Genomic DNA, 24541 nt, shown 5'->3' on the forward strand with positions numbered 1-24541 from the left:
CCAAGCTGGCATGTTCAAAGGCATCAAATTTCGCTCTGAAAATATATTTACTAGCTAGATAAGAATAGGTAAAGGGCAGATGGGTTTGCACTTGTATGTAGCGTTGTACCTTCTAGGTAATCAAAGCCCTTTGTCACTATATCGTCATTCACCTAATGATGACGCAGCATCAGGACAAACATGGGCTTCAGTATCTCTCTCAAGGACACATCGACATGGTCGCCACAGAGCCATGAGGCCTCATAATTGGTACACCTGATATGGTAGAACACTTGAATCCTGAGATGCACTGACATCACTTTTGTCAAAGTAGTGCAATTACTTACCAAGGTATTCGCCATTGAATAATTAGCCATCACATTGTGATTAAAATGTGTTTTATTAACGCACACAAATATGGCACTAAAAAGAATACACTTCCCATTATGGATATTTTAAAATCGAGTTTTATAATTTGATGCTTAGGGTTTCTATTTTTTCAAACCTGCCTAAAATGATTTTAATTCCTTGGTTTGGACACCGTTGGAGTTTATGCCTTTGCTGTGTCTTCGCAATTTTCATTTATCAAACATTATTATGTTGCATTACTGCCAATTATAGTATATGTGAAAACTTGTTCATTCATTATTCATTACTCTAAAAACATTATACTTTGGTTTTATTCTAAATTATGAAATGTTACATGTTCTTTTGTTTGAGTTGTATTTAGTGTATGTTTTGTTGCCTCTGTATTTCATCCTAAACTTGTATATGGATAAGAGTATTGGTTGATTTACCATGTATTGTCATTTATTCATTCATTCCTTGCATTCCATCTACAATGTCAATTAAAACTTGTAAGGGTTGATTAATCTTGTTTGGGATCACATTAAAAAGCACAGTGAGCAGTAGTTTTCAGCCTTCTTTTTTTAATTGTATGTGCTCATTATCTTGCCTTATGTCAACTTCCTGTCATTCGGTGTTTGCATCATAACATCCACAAATTTACTAATTTGATTGTTTGTTTTGATTACAAACCTTGAACTAAGCAACGATAGTTCCACCCGATTATGTTTAATTGGACAATATCAGATATTGATTGAATTAATAAAATGATGATTTGGATGAAATAGTCCAGCTGGATGATCAAGCAATGAGTAAATCGGTTCTGTTGCAAACACTACTGCATAGAGCAGTGTACAGTGGATTTAAAGCCTGCACGCACAGATAATAATAATGACCGCTGTGTCGACCGTGAACGCGCGCTCCCGAGCCTCGGTCGTTGCCGTTTGTTGATGTCTCCACCGCATGTCCGACAGCTTATCTGACTCTTTATTTCCTCTCCTACAGTTAAATCTGCTTATAAAGTTAGCTCTTTTCCCCCTCCCTGCTCCCTGCTTTGGATGGATTGCTCCGTTTGAGTCCCGCGTCTGCTAAGATGTTCCGCGAAAGGTTTTTTGGCCATTCATTCCTCCAGCTTGTCCGCATTTTCTTGTAGCGCGTTTTTTCTAAGAAGAAAAGTATGCAGTAAAATACACGTGTTTCGCCCTTTCGTTCGGTGAGGAGAGGCAAAGTTGCAAGTGGAAGAAAGAGGATTATGCGCTGAACATTGCAGATTTCTGGAAAACAGGTACGGGATGTTTTTTTTTTTTTAAATCCTGGTAGAAATAACGCTCGCGTTGATTGTGTTCAGCTGTGTTGGGATGATCGAAGCGCATACGATGTAAAAATCGTGTGTCAAAGAGCGTGGGATCGCCGTGGTTTGGTGACATTGAAATGTCTTTCATTGATTAATATTCACAGTCATCAATGGGACCGATAATGCTTCTTTTGCTTGTATGCGCTGCTGCGTGGCGTGTGTGGAGGTATTTCTAGGCGCAGGTGTTCCGGAGAACTGCACGCATGCATGGGTGCAGTCACACACGTCATGCAGTTTTGGAAGAAATGATTAAATCATTAAATAGCAGGTGTCTTTAAGGCAATGCTTTCAAACACAAGGGTTTGGACTTTATGGTGGTTTGTGGTGAAAGGTCAAGGTTTATCACCATTATCTTTGATATTGGACAGGGCAGCCATTTCTATCTCTCTCGAATATGAGGTTGTCACCATGACATTGACTGAGTGACCATGGTTTAATTTGATGCTTGACCTGTCATTCCTGGGATCCCTCTCTGTCCACCCTCCACCGTGCATGAGAATACAGTGTTGCTGCATGGTTGTGTCTGCTTTCTGATATTTCCATATTTAGAACTCTTTATTCTATTGTGAAACTGCCTAAAACTGCTTAAGATGGGAAGACGTAAGTATGGGATTTTTTCTATTCTAGGCAGCATTTGTATGTGATCAAAAATGTAATATTGCTGTCCTACAATATCCAGTATGTTCATTGTAACGTAATTGAAAAAAAACAATCTTAGTTTTAAGAAGGTAACAAATTAAATGCCAAGTCGCTAGTTGAATGTAATGGTTCTAATCACATCCACCAATGAAAATATCTTTCAATAAACCACATGGAATCAAAATACCAAATTTGCAGTCAAGGTAGTGTAAAAACAAACAGTAATGTTTTAGTCGTTGCTTTTTTATTTCGATATGAGTTCAAAAATATTATTTTTCTCATTGATTTAAAATATGCTTAGTTTGTAGATTTCTTGTTCAAATACCGACACAAGTTGAATTGGGAAGTGTGGCAGCATTAAACCAGCCTGAGCTATAATTGGGTAGAATTTCTTACTAAAAGCAGAGATAGCACTCTCGAACTGGATCTGTTGATAAAATGTGCGGTCTTCAATAGAGAACATATCTCTCAAGTGTGTGTACTGTCTTTCTTCACATCTCCAAACTTTTTAGACTCATTACGCATCTTATTACCCATCATCTGCTAATGTATTTAATTTTTATGGTAAGGCAAAGGACACAATTCTCCCTCCACACTGAGGGAGGCAGCCTGCTATAGAAGTCACACTGCAGGGGGCAAATGAGAGCACAAAGATTGAAATCAGTACTGTTATTTTATTATTAGCCAAGCTATTGAGTCTACAGGTTCTTTGACTTCGTTAGACTAAAGGTTGTCTCATTGGACTGTTATTCTGGGTTGTTAATACAATTAAAAAGAAATTGGGCCTGAAAATTGTGATCTAGCATACTATACCTTATTGTTTGATTGGGTGAAAGTAATGTAATCTTTTCAACAAGCCTCCCAATTTTGCTTGAATAATAAATTACAGAGTTTATGTAATACATGTTTAAAAAACGTTTTTCTGATACTTCTGAGACACTATAGGCGTTTCCGATGACTGTGCTCCAACCACACACCTCTTATGTGCCAACTGTCAATCAAACTACTATGCCATCGATGCTATTTTGTTTACCATGAATCCTCTCTCAATTCTCTTTATGACAAGGACACACAATTCCCTTTGAAGAAACCAAATTAAAAAAGTCTTGCCAATATATTTTTGGGGCAGAAACTGTATTTGCATAGAAATACTATATAATTGGTCAACTGAACTTGCTTGACAGATAGAGTGAGCAAATCCCACTATCCAAATGGATTTTATTCTTAATTACTCCAAAACTAATGCCATGTGCTTTTCCAGTCATTTGAAAGTTTATAGATATAGACATCTTCTGAAGATGGCTACAGACACAAACTGGACATTCAGGCACTACTTTGTAAATCTAGGCTGAAAGCTGCAGCCTCGCTCCAGTCTACAGCCAAGGCATTCATTTGGGAAGGAAAATTAATTTGGCATACTTGTATACATAATGCGTTTGCAAGTTGAGGTTGCATCCCAAATGTAGCGCTGTCACTTTCTGGTCAGATGACATGAAGGGGAAACGTCCCACTATAAGTGCCAGTGTAAAACAGTCACCAAAAATTTCTGATACTGAAGCACATAGTTTTTATCAGGTGCCCTGCTGAGATCACACTTCCATCAAATTCATACCGTTTCTCTCAGTACAGTAACTTCTCCTCCTCCTCTTCCTCTACTTTTAGCTCACTTCAAGTAGTCATGATTCTGTGTTATCTATCAGCCTCTGTAGTTTGTCTTTCTTTCACTCTTTCTTGAGCCTTCGATGGGGTTTGCAATTCCAAAGAAAGCAGTCTTCTGATGGAAGTTTATTATCTTAGTACTTTCTCTATGTACTCTTATAGTAAATACTATCTTTATCACGGGCAAATGTTTTCACCTAAACAAGCCCTTCTCACCTTTTTGTTGAGCCTCCTTTTGTGTTTGTGCCAGTGTGTCTGTTTGTTTATTTTTTTTCATAAGAACGAGTACTAATTGAAGCACACCCTGGACAACAGCCGGCCGTGTCAACCGCAATCTCCAGACAAACCCTCAGGGTGTCCTATTTGGCACATACCCATCAAGCCACTCCCACTCACAAACCCAGGCACACACAAAGACATGTTTATAAATACATATAAACAGACGGACCTTGGAGCTTTAAACGCAACACAAGCATCAGAGCATTAGAGCTTTTCAGAGTCTGAGTCCTTGCTGGACCTTATGTACCATTAGATTAGATGCCTGACATCACTATAGTAAATTTCCTAAATCTCCTTTACAGAGATCTGATTCCTAAAAATGAGAAACAAGATTTTCCCATCAAAAATTGAAGTTTTTTTTTTTTACTTGCAAAACTTTAACCTAGTAACACAAGTGTGTAAATTGAATAGGATGACAAAGAATAAATAATCAGACTGTCTTAAAACATTTGGCCTGTGGAAACATTTTGAATTAAACCAATGTGGAGTAAATATTTGTTATTTTGACACCTTAATAATTCTCTCATTCGCTTATTTGTGAACATATTTTGATAATTTATCTTTATCCAAACATTATTTCTCTACAGCAATGTTCAATTTTTAAAAAATTACTGCTGAAATCAATTAGCATGGATACTACCACTCTCTTCCTCCTCTCACTGCCACTATTTGGGTAATGTATGTCTACATTTTACTACAACACCTGCGAGGTTTGGGCAGAGGAGCATCAATCTTTATTAGACTGAATGAGGTTGACCCTGTTGACTAAATTACTCTCACTGTGTGGGTATGTGTGTGCATGTGTTTTACTGTTGAGCGCTTCTGTGACCTGGCTGACAGATGACTGCAGTGATTTCAAGAGTTCAGCAGATTAGGGGATTATAGACGGAGGCTTCACACAATAACCCTAATGCATAAATCAGTCTACACCATGTGCTCATAAATAGACAAAAGCATCATATAAACACACAATAGGGAAAGTGTTCCTTCTTCTGTGGTTGTTGTGACCCTTTTACTGTAGCTTTTTGTGTGTAGGTATTACACTTTCACACAGGCAAACAGACAGAAAAGAGCATTACAAAACCTCAAGGGTCCAATTTCACTAATGCCGTTTTTACGCTAGGAATGACCCATGTTGGCACTGAAGGCCCAGTTAATACAGTTTGTCCTTCCAAACCAATTCAAAGCCCACTCAGAGTTAGCTAATGAACCCCGCACGGTGGCTGAATGTTTGTAGCGCAGCCAGTGTTGTTCTACTGCCAAAATACATTCAAATGTGTCTTTTATATTTGGGAAAAAAACACAATTGCATCAATTAAGACATTACAGGCAGGCACAATTACCAAAACTATGATTATGTCCACTTTAGTGTGTTGATTTATGTGTGCTGTGTTCTAAATTATCATCAAATGATATTTTGACTTTAATTGATAGCATTATATTGAAGGACATTAGTATATCTATTTTTAATTTTATTTAAACTATTTTTCACAATATTGGTATGTTTTTTTTCCACAACTAATGTGTCAGTTTTGTCTTGTTCCCCTATGGTAAGGGAAATAGTTGTGTTGTTAATCACAAAATCATAATTTCATAATTATGCCAGATTTGAGTGCTAATTGGGATTCTAGACTTAACCACAAGGCAGTTAAGATAGATCTGTTTATTGGTTGTTCCCCACAACAGTCACCCTCCTAGATATTTTTATAGCCTACTTGTTTCTGTTCTGGCCAAGATGGATACTCCATATTTTAAATCAGCAAAAATGGTAGCCAGAAGTGTATAATTCAAATTATAAAACCCTGTAAATTTAGATACCTAAATCCTTAATGTTTCCGCTTAGAATAGGATACTTTTAAAATTTATTTTCAATTGTCGATTTTGATAGATTAGTCTAATAGTAGTGGATTTTCGTCTTATTCCCACTGGGGTCATCACTGCAACGGCAAAAACACACCGAAAGCCTTTGAGCATTGTGAGGAAACCAGTAGTGCAGAAAGTCTGAAACATGGACAATTGTGCAAATGATTCATGGTCATTAATTTTACGTGACCAGTAGTGTGGTAATACTGATTCACTGACCAATGTTTAAATGGTACAGAGTCTTCAAGTTCCCCTCACAGTTATGCAGAGAGAACTTGAACAACTGATACAGGTTAGGTGGTCAGTGTGAGCGGCATAACTATAGTAAGTCCCCGAACATCTTTATGAGCATACACAGGTTGTAAACGATAATAGTTAGAACCACTTCTTTCCTATAGATGTGCATACTAGTCGCAACAGTCAATTGGGCCGATTACTGAGGTTTTGTCTGCTATCTTATGTAGTTTGGCAGTTTGGCCTCTCAAGGTACATTGCTATGGCAAATGTTTTGCTGTATGCAACTATTCTTTACCCCGCCACATAATCAGAGAATCCATTATGGCATTTCTAGTGTATTTCCCCTCATCTACTGGAAAACCAGACGTATGGATATTTTGTTTATTTTTTGGTTTAGCCTCTGTTTATTGTTGTTAGTTTTAAACCAAATATCCCCCAATGCATCCTGTTATTTAGTACATACAATGTTAGCAATAGAAATAGAAACAAACTGCGCCACAACTAGGAATACAGATGATTAGCGTAAAAACAAAACTTGTGTAAAACAAACGTGCCCTTTTGATATATATATATATATATATATATATATATATATATATATATATATATATATATTTACATATATATATATTAACATGTATATTTACATATATGGTTCCATGCATGCACGTGTATATAAATTCCCGATTCAATAATTCAAATTAGAGCAGCTTCTCTATTCATCTATACACAAACTCTCTTAACCTTGTTTTATGGGATCATTCTTATCCCAGTTGCATTCAGTGGAATTACCAGAAGCTCTTTGACAGCCATTGAATTTAGAAAATGTAATGTATGTCCAATTCTTTGGTTTCATGCCCTCTCTCTTTTACTCTGCCTTTCTAAGCAGATATACCTAGTTACAGTCTAGAATGGCCTTGTGAAAGGGGAGAAAGTTAAGATGGCGTCCCCCGAGACTTTTCAGAGAAGTAATTTAATAAACTAGGATATTTTTCTCCTCCGCAAGGGGAAAGGAATAAGCTCAGAAACATAATGAAACTCGGCTGTTGAATTTTTATCAAATAATCAATTTTCTGGAATTGAACATTACTGAGAGAACCAATGTTTTATTTCTTGCTGAATTGTAGCATTTACTACATAATTCAATGGTAAAGGTGTAAAAGCATGGTTTAAACATTTGGGGAGTGTCCACTGGCTTTCCCCCCACCCTCAAACGCTTGTGTAGCAACTGAAGTTCCAGTCTAGTATCTTATTTGTAGATAATTAGAATAGTGATGGATGAAAAAAATACTGAGTAAATGGAGAGAAAATGCAAAAGCACTCATTGCAGCTACATAGCATTTTTAGAGGCCAAGCAAAACATGCCTTTTGTAGTTGTCAATTTCAATGATAATGAGATACACTATAAAAATAATGAAGACACGAAGCAAAAGATTCAGAAAATGGGAATAGATTTTCACTCTCAACAACATGTTACAACCATGAAGCCTTGCTTGCAAATGAACATACAGCAAGTACGCCATGTAAACAATTGGAAAGGCCAGATGGCAGGGGTAACCAAATGGTACCTTAATCATGTAACGTTTGTTCAACTAGACAGTCATGCACAAAAATTACACAATGCTAAATTTTCTCTTATGGACTGACCTAACACATTACAGAATTCAAGATACCCACTAATTAGGATTAGCACTGCACTGATATTTTATAGTAGGCTATCTACTTTTAACCATTAAAATATGATAACACATGGAAGGAAGGTGACATATTATCATATCTAAAACATACATATTAAACTAAAACCACAAATTACTATTAGTTCAGGGATAGCTAAATTTCATAGTACAGACGCTCCCCTACTTACGAACATTCAACTTACGAACAACGGTACATACGAACATGTCTGCAAATTGCGTTTAAGTCCAAAAATGTTCGCAAGTCCAATTTTGTATTTCGCGTCTTTTTCGGAGTAGTACTTCTTTCCGCCGCTAATACCGACGCCTGGCGCTGTGAGAGCTCAGCTCACCCAGCATCTACCTTCTTCGTTGCAATGCGGAAGTGCGTGAATGTATCTCCAGTGTGCAAAGAACCTTTTTCATTTGTATCATTAAATATCTCATGCATCCAATATTGAATATGGTTGGTAAAAAGCTAAAGGCTTCTATTGCAAGGAAGAGGCAAGCCATTTCATTTGAAACGAGTGGCAATAATAACGAAGCTTGATGCGCGTCAGAAAGTGGTGAGCGTTGCACATTCAGTACCATTTATAAACAGAAAGATCGAGCAGCAGGACCCAAATATTGAACGTTGCACAAAGTTTGCAAATCAATTGAATGATGCCATACAGTGCTACTGCATCATTTATGATGAAAAAAAGAAGAAAACTGTGCAATCGTCATTAGGTCGCTTCTTTTGGCCAGTTTCTAATACATAAATCTATCTCTCTCTCTACAGTACTGTACATATTCTCTCCATTTTACTAAATGTTTTTTTTTTCAGTACAAACCAATGCGTGTTACTTATACAAGCCTTAAACATACAAATGCACTTATATAAACCTTCAATATACTTATATAGGCCTTAAACATAAATTATAATACAAAATATAGCACTAAATCAACTTACAAACAAATTCAACTTATGAACAATCGCTCGGAACCAATTGCGTTCGTAAGTTGAGGAGTGTCTGTACATTCCTGCCAATTAAATAAACATTGTTACCATCACAACACTTTTATAATCTATTGAAATATCATTTTAGATCAGGGTGGGCAACTAGTCCACAAAGGGATACAGTGGGTGCAGGTTTTTAGTGCAACTGAACAATACAACACCTTTTCACCAATCCTGGGTCTTACAAGTATAATCAGTTGATTGCAGTCAGGTACTGCTTGTTTCAGCAGAAACCTGAATGAGGTTTCTTAAAAGGTCTGTGCTGCATCGGTTGGAAGAAAGACCAAGACCCACTGCGGCCCTTTGTAGAATAATTGCCCATTTCTGTTTAACATGAACAATTCACTGACTTTGCTCTGCAGGCTTTTTTTCTCTTTGTTATTATGAAACTAAAAGAATCGTGGAGAACAGCAGTAAAGCCATTCCCTCAAAAATTTCAAAATCCCATGCACTGTAGGAGAATAAGGTTATTTCTCTTTTAGCACTAATAAAGCACTAATCACATATTACACTTTGAACGTCTTGGGAACTAAACGTCCTTTATGTTTTGGTTCAGCCTTTCTACTGATTAGAAACTACTTGTTTGATAAATCATGTTCTAATTGCTAATAAGCTTGATTTCCTGCCTTTCATGTATCGATCAAACAATTTATGTGCACACCATGGCTGTAGTATGACACTCTTTTTACCCTGACTTCTCCGCGACGTGTGGCAGCAATAGAGCGAGGGGGGTCAGGTGATGATTTATGACCAAGATGCTGCATTCGAGCACAGGATGATTAATCTCTTCTGGGAACACTTTAGGTGTACAAGTTTAACCTACCCCAGCCTTGCACGTACACATACACACAAATACATGAGTGGCTAAGAAGGACATAAACACAGGGCCAGAGTGCATGTAGATGCGTTTAAATAGAATTTGTGTATTTGTGTGCAATCCCTTCTCAACATGCTTTATTATTCCCCCCTCTACCTTGATTGTCCATAGTCTCTGCCTTTTCTATCCACAGAGTGACCTTAGTTGTGCAATGTCTGACACTCACCCTCTCCTCTTTTGCTTGGTCCATTCATCATGGTCACAGATACTCACGCACACAGCGGTACAATAGTAAGTGAGGGTGAGGGATGAGGCGAAAAGCCTCTCTATAAGGGCACTTGGCTACTGTACCAATGAGCATAAGGCTGTAGGATTAGCACAGCTAGGTGTAAAGAGATGTAATGTCTTAATAAGCACAGGGAAAGCTGGGACTCTTTCCATATGTTTGTAACAGCTATGTTTGTGCGGTCAGCTCTATCTCTGTTAGTCAGAAAATAGGAATCTTACACACGCATCCTCTGTCTAAATATATTCATTCTAATCCTTAACAAGTTTTCTTACATTCCACTCACTTTTTTTCTTGGATCGTGAACTCACGTCCTGACATTTTGATCAAGCTACAGCCAGTGTCTTTGTAACCGAACTGCAGAAATAAAGTAAATGTCCACAAATCACTGGGATTCACTCTAATCTCACATCACACAAACAAAAAATAGAACCTCACAATGTAGGCTGGTGCACACTTGATGCTCACAGAGCCACACATGATTGTCTTATGAGTAAAAATAAATTATATTTGTCTTTTGACTAACCACGCTTAAAAATTAAATCCCCAGCTCCTAGTTGCAACTAGATGTTATCTTGCTTTAAGATTGTTTTTGGCACTGTTGATAAAAACCTATATATTGATTATTTATTATTATTATTATTATTGTTGTTGTTGTTGTTGTTGTTGTTGTTGATACAACTATTTTTGGATTATCAGACAGTAACGGCCATCATTTTTACTGGTCTAAAAAATTGGATCGCAATTGGCCAAACTTATCTTTGAAAGAATATTTTGAAAAATCAGGTTTAGGGCATCCCTAGTTTGAAGTGGGTTTTTATTTTGAGGTGTTTTTTTTATTTATTTTATTTGGGTTGTTATTGATGTTGACATTGTTTACGAGACTTACCTGTGTAGTTATTCGCGGTTCCAGTTTTCTCTGATGTACAATTCAGATTTAAATAAATGTTGCTTTTCTATTTATGCTATTTTCTTAAAACAAACACTTATTATACTTATACTTATTAAATTCCATGCTCCATGTACATTGTTTCAGAACAATTAAAAATGCTGTCATAAATGACAACCATGTCAAACACGGACACAATCTATTTAATTAATTGAGTAAATCTACTGTTACCTAATTGGCAAAACATTGAAAATACAATCTGTTTTACAATCCTGCTAATGAGTACCCTCATAATTGAAGTCACGTGACCTCCATATAGCATTAAATTCTATATTACATTTGTCAAAACAATAACAATAAGCTCACACTAGCTAAATAAGATAATGAGTAGAAAAACACTGGTGCAAAGAAGTACTTTTTTTTTCCTGTTTTAGATTTCTTTATACAGGGAGGGCTGTGGCCATGTGGTATTTCTGTGGATTTTGTTTTAGGGATTTTTATGGATTTAACATGTGCGGCTACATTGACAAAATCACTTAAAACCCTCGGCAGCCTCTGTTCATTATGTCAAATTCAGAAGAAAAAAATTCTAAAGAAAAAAATAGCAACAAGGTTTGCGGTTGACAAATGGTGAAATATTATGAATTTATTTGTCATTTATAAAACTTTATAGATACATATCTTAGGTTAGTTTCTTTTTTTTATTCATCTTCTTTACAAAGGTCCAGAGGGTGACTGAGCCAATCCTAGCTGACTATAGGCAGGAAGAGGGTTAGAGCCTGAACGTGTTGCCATCGCAGGTTAGCGAAGTCTCTCAATTGTCCGTAGGTAGAAATCCGAATGTTAATGTATTTTATGTATTCACTTTTTAGTCAATGTGCCCTGAGGTGGACTTATTAAAGGTGTACTGGATACACATACAACAAATTCATCTATCGTGCAATGTTGTCCTCATCATGGTGCTTTTACAAAACAGAGTAGCAAAGCAAGATAGTTGAATCAGGAGACCATTAAAATGAGTATGTTCCTTCAAGATTAAAATAAATAAAAGCTCAATACGAGTGAAAATGATCACCATTTTTAGTACAATTAATTTAATCATGTATCAGAAAGAAGAGATAAACACAATTTTACATGGAAAAATATCAAATTCTAATTGATTTTGACAGATTTTGGTGAGTTCATTGTCCGATGTTTTTTCTAGTTCCTGATAATCTGGCAGAGCAAAACAATAACCTAGATCACAACGGATCAGAAAATCTAATATGACTATATTCAAACTTGTTTCTTTTTCCACACAGAGGATTATGTTGGCCAACTAAATTGTTCGAATCTATCCCACAGCTATTTGATATCTTGGGTGATCTGTTTGAGTCTTAAGCTGCTAATGGCTGCGAGGAATCAGGGGAACAAATGAGGCTTGGTGCTGGTATAACGGATTAGTTATTTTATTTTCTCAATCAAAAAGTAATACCATTGGGATTTTGTCATCCTGCGGTCTCATATCTGCTTAGCCACATTACACATATTTCAGTGGAGACCTTTTCTTCTTATTTAGGAGTGGGTGTTGCCCTAGCCTTACCAGCCAAAGCAATTAAACAGCATTGGGTACCAGTGGAAAGTGGATCTCACACCGAGTAGGCTGGACTAAAGAAATAGAAGCTCAGTGGGTGAGAGTCCTTTCGAGAGCCAGAAACTCGGTTTTTCATTTCAGTGCCAACACTAGAACATGGGTGATAACTATGTGCCCCAAACATTGTGATTCCCTGATCTTGCAGGTTAAAGATGGGTTTGGGTCATGCGCTGCTGACCCATCTATATTGTTTGCTTGAGTTCTGCCTCATTTTTGGACTATACTGTGGGCCTAAAAGCTTATCTCCACACCCATTAGATTTGGAACTGCAGCTGTCACAATATTTTAATAGCCAGACCCTGCCCTAATATACTGTGATTTTTGGAGGCTTTGTCTATATGCGTGTCACAGTAATCCACTGGCATATGTTTTTCCCCTCACCTCATTCCAACACACACTTATTCGTCAACTGCTAATTGGATTTTTTTTATCCATATTTTCCCAAGTTGATCCTTTTCAATCTGCTTTGGGTGAATTTGGCTCCTAAATATTTTATCTGCTCTGATTTCCACCCCCAGCTCAAGCTTTGTGTGACCTCTGACACTTGGATGGTCAAAGAGGATCAGTGTTGATCCACTCAGATTACCACGTTTGTCTCACAGAGAGCAGCACTAGTGCTTCCTCTTCCGGTCTTTGGAGCAATGAATGAATATTTTGTTTGGACATGAAATACAAAATAAAGCAGACAAACACAGTCACACAATCACGACTGCGTGGTTGTGTAATATTTGAGGGGCTGGATAATGTCAGCGGACCAAAGCTTTAGTGGCTCCCAGTCATCCATGGCTGCCAACCTCACTTAAATCAACTCTACTCCACAGTACCAGGACAAATTCAGCCTGGTTTCTCTGCAGCTTTTAAAAGGGAGCTTACATCTGTGTGTGTGGCTTGTGGGGTTTTCGGTGTTAGTGTGTTTGTGTATTTTACTAGGCCTAGGCAATCTGGCCAAATCACATGACATTTTCTTCTTATCTCATTCAATATTGCTCAGTACATGTAATTCATCTTGTGTGTTTAGTGTTTCAGTTTAGCTTACATTAAACTGGACAGTAATGAACTAAAATCTAGCTCCAGCACTCCCACAAAACTTGTGAGGATAAGTGGAACGGAAACTGAATGAATGAATGTTTCCAGGAAGAGGCCCCTCAACATAATAACATGGAATACTGTATAATTTAGGGCACTTATTAGCCGGAAAAATATGTCACAAATTACCCTCAATTACTTATTGTAATTGTCAATGAATATCCATTTTCTGTACTCGAGCCTATGGCATCACAAAATGCATGTGCATATAAGACTTATTTTTTGTTTGTTTTAATGTTCAACTTTGTGGTGAGTTCCATCGCCCCTGTGTAGTCCCGGACCCTAACACCATTGTGATTGCTGTGTTTTAGCAGCTTTTTATTCTTGCCAAATGTCAGAGTCACTACAGCTGCACATTGCTCTACTTGATGCTGTAACACAGGGGGTCACCAAACTACGGCCCGCGGGCCGGATACGGCCCGCCGGCACATTTGGACCGGCCCTCTGAACAATACCAGAGACGCTATCGGAAATATTTTATTTTTTATTTTTATTTTTTTGAATTTTTATTTATTTAATTTTTTTGGGGGGGGGATGCGGCCCGCTGGCACATTTGGACCGGCCCTCTGAACAATACCAGAGACGCTATCGGATTTTTTTTCCTATTTGGCCTTGAAGACTGGGACATTTTAATCTTGTGTTTGGTTCATTGCACCCCTGCTGAGCCCACAAATCATCCCAGTGAAGCGGGGCTTCACATTGCTTCTTGGGTGACACGCGCAGGGAGAGTGTTTCCCTTTGATGCATGCGGGCACGTCCACCGTTGCATGCACGAGCAGTGTTACCGAGACATCTGGACGATCGCAGGTGAGGGCGGAGCCCTGGGACCATCGCGGACTATTCAAGCATATTAAAACTGCAACCTGTTTGAGAACGGAATAATGGCGAAAAAGTTAGGTGAGAGAAAAATTGATTCAGAATGCAGGATATTTAACCTGGAGTGGACAAACGATTATTTTTTTGTTCAATCCAAAGAAAAGGCTGTTTGTCTCATTTGTCAAGAGACGGTGGCGGTATTCAAAGAATACAATCTTTGCCGACACTATGAATCCCGTCACAAAGACAAGTACGATAGATTGCAAGGCCAAATACGAGCAGACAAACTCTCAAAGCGAAAAAGTGGACTACTATCTCAGCAGAACCAGGCATCCGTTCGGGCCAGCTTTTGGGTTGCTAAATTGATAGCAAGCAGCGGTAAGCCTTTCACTGACGGAGAGTTTGTTAAGAAATGTATGGATACTGTCGCGGAGGAGGTGTGTCCCGAGAAGAAAGATGCATTTAATGCCGTAAGTCTGTCGGTGAGTACAATGACCAGACGCGTTGAAGAAATCGGGAGTAATGTATATGCCCAGCTGCAGCAGAAGACGAAATAATTAGACTTTTTTTCATTAGCACTGGATGAAAGCACGGACGTGCAAGACACAGCGCAACTGCTCTTTTTTATTCGTGGAGTTAGCGCAAACTTTGAGATTTGCGAGGATCTGGCAGCCCTCCAAAGTCTCAAAGGGACTACAACGGGAGAGGATATTTTTGACAAAGTGTGCCAAACCATGGAGAAGTTGGACCTGGACTGGTCAAAGCTAGCTAGCATCACGACTGACGGGGCTCCTAGCATGGTGGCCGAAACTCGCGGTCTAATAATGGGACGCATGAACCGGGAGTTGGAAAAAAGGGGACTCACCGCCCCGCTACGAGTCCACTGCCAAATTCACCACCAAGCACTGTGCTGCAAAATGTTGACGTGGGATTCTGTAATGACGGTTGTGGTGTCGTGCATAAACTTCAGAGCAAAGGGAGAAGATTGTGCATGGCACAACAGAAAGTTAATGTTCCATGGATTTTTCTGTTACAAACTGACACCGGCCCCCCATCAGAGAAGGGAAAAGTTATGTGGCCCTCACAAGAAAAAGTTTGGGGACCCCTGCTGTAACAGCTCAATAAAAGCCAGTGTTCAGTGATCTATTTGCTAGATACTTTTGAAAAGGCCAAACAAAGTAATCTACCTATGCACAATACCTATCTTGAAACATCATTTATTAAAAAAATAAATACAGCAATCCCCAGTGCTTCTTCATATCACAGCAAAGTTGCAACAATAGAGCCAGCAGTGTTTGATTGATAATTAAAACTATATGTTGTGACACTTTTTAAAATACCTTTGATTTAAAATCCCCCTCAAAAACATTGTTTTTGTTCTTTCTTTAGTTTCAAACATCTACTGATCAGAATGTATTCTGCTTCACTACATATGTAGCTATAATTCGTTGTGCAGTTTCAAAATAAGCTGTACATGTGTTAGGTTTCCGATGCACAATGAGCAATGATTGTGCTCTCTATCACAAGAGGCTGCGATCTGCAGTAGCGTTGGCTTTTCATAGAAACGAGGCACATTTTCTGGAGCATGTGAAATGCTTCTTGGGAAATATAGGAAATTGCTAACTGAGGCAGAAGTAGATTAAAGAAGGGAGACAGAAAGTGGATAGAACAGAAAGGTGAGGTAGGGACCATTTAATCACAAAATGGCGAAGTGAAAGTTACAGGCTGGTAAAAGTGGCTTTCTGATTTAATCTTTTAGGAGACATGCATTCTTAATAAAGACCAGTGTCTCTGAGACTATCATATTTTTATAAGCCACTGAGGGATGTGGATTGTCACTACTTCTGTGTCAATGCTTGTTTTCAATGTGACTAAAAGAAAATGTTTTGATGATATTTTACAAAGAAAAAAAATACTACCCCAGGAAGATTTGTTCAACTCATTGCCTGTCAGTCGCTGCTTTAGACATTGACTCTATTTCAATTAGATGTTGCCCGTCGTCAATGACACTAAAACGTGACCATTCATGTTCATCCCTGTCAGTTTCACTGGTTTGAAAATATATACTTGTGATACATTTTAGAGGGCAGCCCGGCGGATGAGTGCTTAGCCTTAGCGCTTCGGCCTCACAGTGGGGGACCTGAGTTTCAAATCCAGGTCAGTCCACCTGTGTGGAGTTTGCATGTTCTCCCCAGCCTGTGCGGATTTTCTCCCGGTACTCTGGTTTCCTCCCACATTCCAAAAATATGCACGGTAGAGCTGATTGGACACTCTAAATTGGCCCTAGGTATGAGTGTGAGCGAGAAAGGTTGTTTGTCTCCTTGTGCCCTGCAATTGGCTGGCCACCAATTCAGGGTGTCCCCCGCCTCTGGCCCGAAGTCAGCTGTGATAGGCCCCCAACGACCCGAGTGAGTGATAAAGTGGTTCAGAAAATGAGATGAGATGAGATAAATTTTAGAATTTAGTGTTGCACCCTTTTAGTGTAGTAGAAGGTAGGAATGAGGTCTGCACCCATGGCCAAAACGTCTCAGTCTCTTTTGCACTCATCTGATGGGTGAAATGTTTCAAAATCTGTGTACTGGAAAATGTCTGGCCTGAGAACCAACAAGAGGAAGACTGAAAGACGATCCCCAATGGTGGAGAGCTAAAATAATACTCATTGTTCCCACAGGACAGAGAGAATATATCAGTAGCAGGGAGCGCAACTGGGAGATGAGACTTCATTGGGGATTTAAATGACCTAATCCAACTCTTAATAACAGCACTATCACGTTGCAATTTTACAATTGCAGTACAACAGCCTCATACAGTTCACGTTAGAATTTGGTATGGTTCCTAAATTAATGTTGACCTAATAAGACAAAATGACTTCAAATCGTAAACAAAATAAAAAATAATATGCAAACCACGCGCAATAAACGACAGTTTAAAGGTGATTTTATTCCCTTATTTGGACAGAAATCATGCAGGTAATAAATATGAGTCATGTCTGCAAATGGTCATTTGCAGCCATTTGAGTCATTATTGGTCAATCTGAATTGTTGGTTTTATTAATCCACAACGTTCAAATATGTCATTGAATCCAGCACTTGCATAATCTCAAAGTATGGCTCGTAGGCCAATAAAATGTAAGAGTTGCCGACTTACAATGATTATTTGAGAAGTTTCAGCAGTACGGTTCCTTTTGCTTTTCGAATTTACAAAACGAAATCAATGAGTAATGAAATGCTAGAAAACCCACCTGAATGGTGAAATGTTGCTATGAGGCAAACTTGTTTCACGGTGCGTAAATGTGGATCTGTTTTTCTTTATTAATTATGGGTTCACTGTATATTTTCTATTTACTCTTTTTATTGATTCTCATTATTTGAATGACATATTATTTAACGGCTACATTTGATGTGTGCAAGTGCAAACCTAATTTAAAAACAAAATAGGTTTCCAGGTTTTCTTGTCTGTTGGTGTGTACATGCATGAATATAAATGCCTATTTCTTGGGTCTGAGTAGTTGGTTGGTTGAGTAGACCGAGCTCATTTGAAGGGACACGAGTTGAGGAGCGATCAGGGAGTTTCTTCAACATCTTGCCCCGATAAATCATCTCTTTAATCAGCCTGAAACTCCCTCTCAGCGCACAGCTGATACACAGACACACAACACCAGGATGCAAAAAGGAGAAATAAAGTCTGCTTCAGGCTGACAAAGTAGGAGCAAACATAATATGAAGCCATTGGAGCATAATTAAGAGAAAGAATGGAGACAAAGGAGAGATACTGCAGTACAACTTGGTTGGCAGATGCTTACAGGCTAGCAATTGGATGAAAATAACTTAAGAGAAAGAGAGAGACAGGGAATTACAGTACTGAAGGAAAAAGGAACTCAACAGTAAATACCAGCATATTCAACATGAAATGCACTATTTGGCCCACGGGCTTAAACACACATTTCTACATTTTTAGGATCAAGAGGTAAGACAGTATTTCCTTAGTTCCACGTGGATATGTTAAGCTTTCAACTTTTTAGAATTAAAAAAAAAAAGCATAAGCAGTGCAACACAGAAGATCCTTATCGACATGGTTGCATGAGTAGGGTGAGGAAGGAATGGAATACCTGGACATTTATCCTGTTCTCTAAACACATTTGAGATATGATCACGGACATTCCAATTACTATCTTGGTTGTTTGGATGCAGCCAGGTTCCAAAAGTATTGTAAAAAGCCATCCCAAAACAGTGGGAATAATCATATTATTGGTCTAGGTGTTGTCTCATACTAATGTCTAATAGCATATGTGTGTACAGCCTAATACAGTCTAGTGTGTAATTTAACACTACCTCATAATGATCCATGCTTAGACCCTGATGCCTGGCAGGAACTTGATTTTATCCAACATATACTATTTTCCATGTAAGATATTGAAGTCACAAATTCTTTACATCAATAAAGAAATTAAACCTTGAAACATCATACTGTGAATAATACTATCAATAACATTGATGTTAACCTGAAAAACTATTGAAAAGAGATAGAGATGTCCAATTGTTGTATTAGCGAAATGCTTCAATTTTAATGGATGTCTGGTTGAGAATAAGGTTGCACTCAGTCCAATTGAGATTGTGTTTTGCAGGAGGGATGAGGTGTGCCCCATCATAAATCATTTCCTAGATAAGATTGACATTCAAAAAGTGGCAATTAGCAGACAGTAGCAAATACTCAATGATGTGCCTAAATCCATCAACGGATTTTGTTTTAGCAGTGTGTGTGTGTGTGTGTGTGTGTGTGTGTGTGTGTGTGTGTGTGTGTGTGTGTGTGTGTTTGTGTGTGTGCATGTGTGGCTCAAATGATGTTTGGTAAATCACCAGTCAGGCCTGGTACTGTCACTGTAAAACACACTTACCTAAGTATACATAAGATAAAGAGAAGGTATTTCATAGACAGATAGTACTTTAAAAATGATGACCGTTTTTTTTTACCTCAATTGCTCACTTTTTCTAACTCTGTGCAGGAAATGAATATCTCATTTTGTATGAAAATATAGTTAGATAAAATCAATTACAGTGGACAGCATAAGGCATGAGTGGGTCCCAAAAACATACCAACAGCTCGAGTGGAAAAGGTCAGCCAGTCTGTGGTTATGCTACAAATTAAATGAATGTATATAATCAGCTTAGCTCATTAAAAAAAGAAACAACAATGATTAAATATTGACAATTGAAGTAAAGCAGAAACTGAAAATGAGAAACAACCCAGAAATTTGATGCCGTGATAAAATTAAAGAATCAGATAAGGTTAAAAATTCCAACAGTGTTAATATTGTGAGAAAGTGGATGATTTGATTGGCTTTTGTAGTGCCCCATGGGAGGTCAGGTCAAGTTGCCAATGTGCAAAAATGAGTATACAGATGTAAATAACAGATAAAAATGCCTAGTGCACAAGTCTAGGCCCATTCAAGGACTCCTTTTTCCCCGCTGAACCTTTGGCCTATCTGTCACACTTCAGCCCCATGAGATAAAGCCTGTATAGACATTGACATTGACAGGAGCGGCAAAGCCTTTAAGATTCAGGTGGGATTAAAACAAGTGCCTCCATTAGGTTTGACACACACCTCAGTACAAGGTGCACAGACATGGGCACGCTCCAGCTCATTAGTAGAGTAGACTCTGTACTGCCGGACTCTTAATTGTTGGTCTCTGTTTAACTAAACAACTTCATCAATAATCATTAAACGCTGGTAAAGCTGGTGGGTCAATTTTTATATTTGCTTACGTGCTGCCCAAGACATCATACAAACATAAGTTCTGTCCACCATACATTGTTTTGACAATAAGGGTGGGATATAACTCTACCTCAAATACAAAGCAACTACAGCAGAATCGATTAGCTTTCCCAAAAGTCCCCATGGATAATATTGACCTAATTTTCAGTCATTCATTTTCAAAACGGCTTATCCAGGGGTGTCCTAATTTTCTGAGAATAATTTGAAGAGTTTTCATATCGACACCACGTGCTAGCGTTGATGTCTGATTGAATACATTTGGTTTCCACGCAGACCTCAACTGCATCAAATTTTAAAAAAAATATATTTTTGACTAAATTATATATCATTCACCAGACAAAAATGTCAGCACTTGTTTTATCTCTTGTTAAACATGTTGCTGTTACTATCTGATCCGACGATATCTTGCACTACTGCCAGCTGCTGTCCAAATCCAATTAAACCATTCCAGTACTCCTATAAACAATCAATTTATTCTTGCAACATGCATTTCTTACTAGATAAATCATACGTAATTCTTCTGTACTGTGTAAAAAGACTCAGTAAAGTATTTCTCTCCACGTAGCTTGGGTACATGGAAAATGTGTGTCTCATGTATTGTTTCTCCGTGTTCTTCTTATATGAGGTGTCCTGGGAGTAGGAAAACAAGTTTATTCGCACAGTACTGTGACCAGCCTCTCATGTCCTTCCACTGGAAGGAAACCAATGTGAAAAGATCGTCGATGTATGGCGTGACATTTGCTCTTACCCTGTAGCAGTACATTTGTATCTAGAATTGTGGTGGAATTTTATATCGAGACAAAACAAGCTCGTATCTTGTAAAACTCATAAGCCAAATCCTCTCCAATTTCCAGGCACAAGTGTATGCAAAAGCTGTTTTGTTTTTATTGGCAATATTATTATTTAAACAGTTTTGTTTGTACTTCAACATGGAGTATAACCAGCATAGTAGGCAGCCTCTGCCAGAGAAGACCTCATCTTTTGGAGGAATTTATCATCTTGTGGAAAGTGTCTCGAGTAGAGTCTAAGCTGTTATAACTATGGCATTGCAGTATTTTTTGTCTATTGTTCTCCTTTTAGCGTATAAAGTGAATAGAGTGTTTTGTATTGTTTTTCATGACTATTGTCATCAACTATTAAGTTGTTAACTGTCATTAAATATCAAAAGCAGAACTGCAATGGGTAAATAGAATAAATGTGAACATGTGATTTGTATAGAGACCCCATTAACAATTATTGTTGAATGCTATTCAGTTTTAATTTTAAAGCCAACAAACAAATACCATATTGATATATTGGTTGTTAAGGTGGCTTTTGCTGGCTGATAACAAATCAGGTATTTTGAAAGAAAAAATGCTGGAAATTGATAAATTGGGAAACAAAAATCAGTTTTCACTAAAGAATGGTCACTCAGTGCCACATTAATCGATGATTGTTTCTTTCCTTACTTACTTGTTTCTTTATGTACTTCCCTTACTTACTTAAATATACTTGTTTGTGTGTTAATGGCTCCAATATCTTAAGAAATGCTTAGGTTGTCACACACTGAAAACCTTGATAGTTTGTGCATTAGCGACTCCGAATAAGGTTAGACTTGTGTAATTTGTTCATGCCCAGATATGTAAAACAATCGTTAAAAGTAATTCCAACCTTTAAATGTAACCAGCTCATTATTGTTTTAATGTCTAAAATGCAAATTAAAAAAAAAACATGGGGATTTGCTCTGCTAAAACGCAATTCTGGTTGCCAATAATGTTTGTGTAGAATTCCCACATTGCTGATTTTTATTATTTAAAAGTGAGTTGAAGTAAGGAAATATCTCTTGATCGGAAGTGTTTTGTTGTTTTGCTGCCTACTTTTACTGACATTTTTACTGTACATTTTGAGAGCAGGTTGAGTTGCACAAGGTTCTCTTCGCAGTGTTTATTTATTTGTGAATTTCCCTGTCTTGCAGTCATAGTTTGTAGGTTTTTTTTAAATGTTGCGTTCATTTGACATTAATAACCAAATTATTTTTTAAATATAATTTATTATTTGTTTTTAATGGGCCATGATGAATTTGAATGTTTTAGGAGAGAATAAAAATAAGGCAAACATACAAAGAGACAAAGAGCCACAGTATATACAAAATATGACAGGAAACAATATTTGTGGAGTTCCTTGTTGGTAGTCCCATAAATGCTGTACTGCCGGCTCATTTTCTCAGCTGTCACATGCAGTATATACAGTATACGTCTTTTCAAGTGACAAAAAAGCAGCAAAGCTAACATTCTTTTGTTTGCTTTCATACTAACACGTAATCCCATTTCATTTGCCTGGATTCCACTGGTGAAGCCTGGATTAAATATATATACTGTGTACACTAAAATACTGCCAGTGAGCTTTGGAGTAGCTGTGAGTAATGATTCTTTCAACATGTGAAAATGAGTCTTAGACGGGAGAGGAAAAGGTGATCTGAGACAGCCAACTGATTGATGGGTTCAGGGGTACATGCTAATTTCAGTATTAATTTGGTGTCAATTTGAATTTGAAAAAATCACATTACTATGAAGCTGCATGGTTAAAATGTAATGACATTTAATATTGATCAGCATATTTTTAATTATAATATGCAAATACAATGTGATGTAAAATTTTTGATTTTGAAAGTTTGCCTCCACTTTGTAGAGAATAATGTGTAGCAATTAAGGCAAACACTTTGACTCTGAGGATTTTGACAGGAAACGTGCTAAAGCTTATGCAGCTCCTATCCAAAGGCAAAATCTTTGAGGAAAAAAACAACAACAAAAAAACAGTGCTTTTGGCAACTAACGTATTTTACGAAAATCTGATGTCTGTTCTGAAGTCTGGCAACGGTGTTCCCCAAAAGCCGCCTCAGCTCTCTGCTTTATCTTTTTTGAGCCACACTCTGATTTTCACAGCTAGAGGAAAAACTCCTGCAGCTACTAAGTGAAAGAAAGAAAGAGCCACCGGAGACCTGTTTGGCCTGTAGATAGATATCAATGTGCTCAATGCATTTTATTTATAGATTCTTTAAAGAAGCACACTGTTCAATGTGAAACAAACTTAGGATAAATAAAATAACATGCGGCGGCCAGCCGCCGAGTGGTTAGCGCGTCGCCAGGCGGGTCCTCACTATATGGAGTTTGCATGTTCTCCCCGGGTCTCAAGGCAGCCTGATGGAAAAGTGGTTAGTGCGTGGGCCTCACAGTTATGACGTTCGATCCCAGGTGCGTCCTCACTATGCGGATTTTGCATGTTTTCCCCTGGCTTATGTGGGTTTTCTCTGGGTACTCCGGTTTCCTCACGTTCCAAACACATGCAGGATAGGCTGGTTAGGCTACTTGAGTACGCTAAATTGCCCTTAGGTATAGATTTGTGCATGAACGGTTATCCGTCTCCTTGTGCCCTGCGATTGGCTGACCACCAATTCAGGGTGCCCCCTGCCTGGTGCCCATATGTGCTGGGAAAGGCTCCAGCACCCTTGAATGAATCAAAATACCATGTTAAAATTTTAAATCGTTGTGAAATTAAGGAGCAGCACTATAACAATTGATCAAAAGTACAGTAGAGTATTGGTGTTTTGCCAAACAAGATTTGTAGAGACTTGTTGTGAAGAATGTTGTGATTGGTTACTACCTGCGAGAACATAAAATATAGGTAATGGTGCATTGCCATTCTAGCAGGCACTGAAGCAGGCGCATGGCATATTTAGATTCACGATCACTGGTAAACCAAACATACAGGGCTTGACTGAATGCTTTCAGGACAAAATTATTTTTAAATTTGTTGTAAAATTGATGGTTAACACCATTAGGTGAATAGTACGTCAATGACAGGAGGGTACAATTGTGTTTATGTTCTTAATTCCTTGACCCATTGTGAACAAACAAGAAGAGTACTCCACTAAGAGAAAGATGACCAAGGTAGAAAAGAAAATAGAGAAAAGAACACTTATTATTATGATCTTTATGAGTTTGGGCCTAATTAGCATAATATGGAGAAACGAGGATTAAATAAGAAGCGCACACTGCCCTTGAAGAGCACATCACCATCAAAATAAATAGATATGAGTTAATGTGATAAGTCATACCTGGGCTACTGGTTGACTTTTTGCCTTATCTGGAGTTTTCAGAATCTGTCAATAGAAACAGTTTATGACCCCATATAAGCTCCACTAGCAGTTCTGAACCATGTGTTTTAAACGTGCTAA

The 24541-nt window shown here is 38.0% G+C and overlaps 1 protein-coding gene across 1 annotated transcript in view; it reads left to right on the plus strand.

Annotated features, from left to right (window-relative positions):
• Window positions 1-1181: 1181 nt before the first annotated feature.
• Window positions 1182-24541, plus strand: part of LOC144082096 (teneurin-2-like) — a 167111-nt gene continuing 143751 nt past the window's right edge. The window contains exon 1 of the mRNA XM_077608938.1: window positions 1182-1609. The gene's annotated coding sequence lies outside the window, so the exon portion shown is untranslated. The remainder of the gene's footprint in view (window positions 1610-24541) is intronic.

The sequence above is a fragment of the Stigmatopora argus genome, chromosome 9, assembly GCF_051989625.1.
Source record: "Stigmatopora argus isolate UIUO_Sarg chromosome 9, RoL_Sarg_1.0, whole genome shotgun sequence".
Classification (NCBI taxonomy): domain Eukaryota; kingdom Metazoa; phylum Chordata; class Actinopteri; order Syngnathiformes; family Syngnathidae; genus Stigmatopora; species Stigmatopora argus.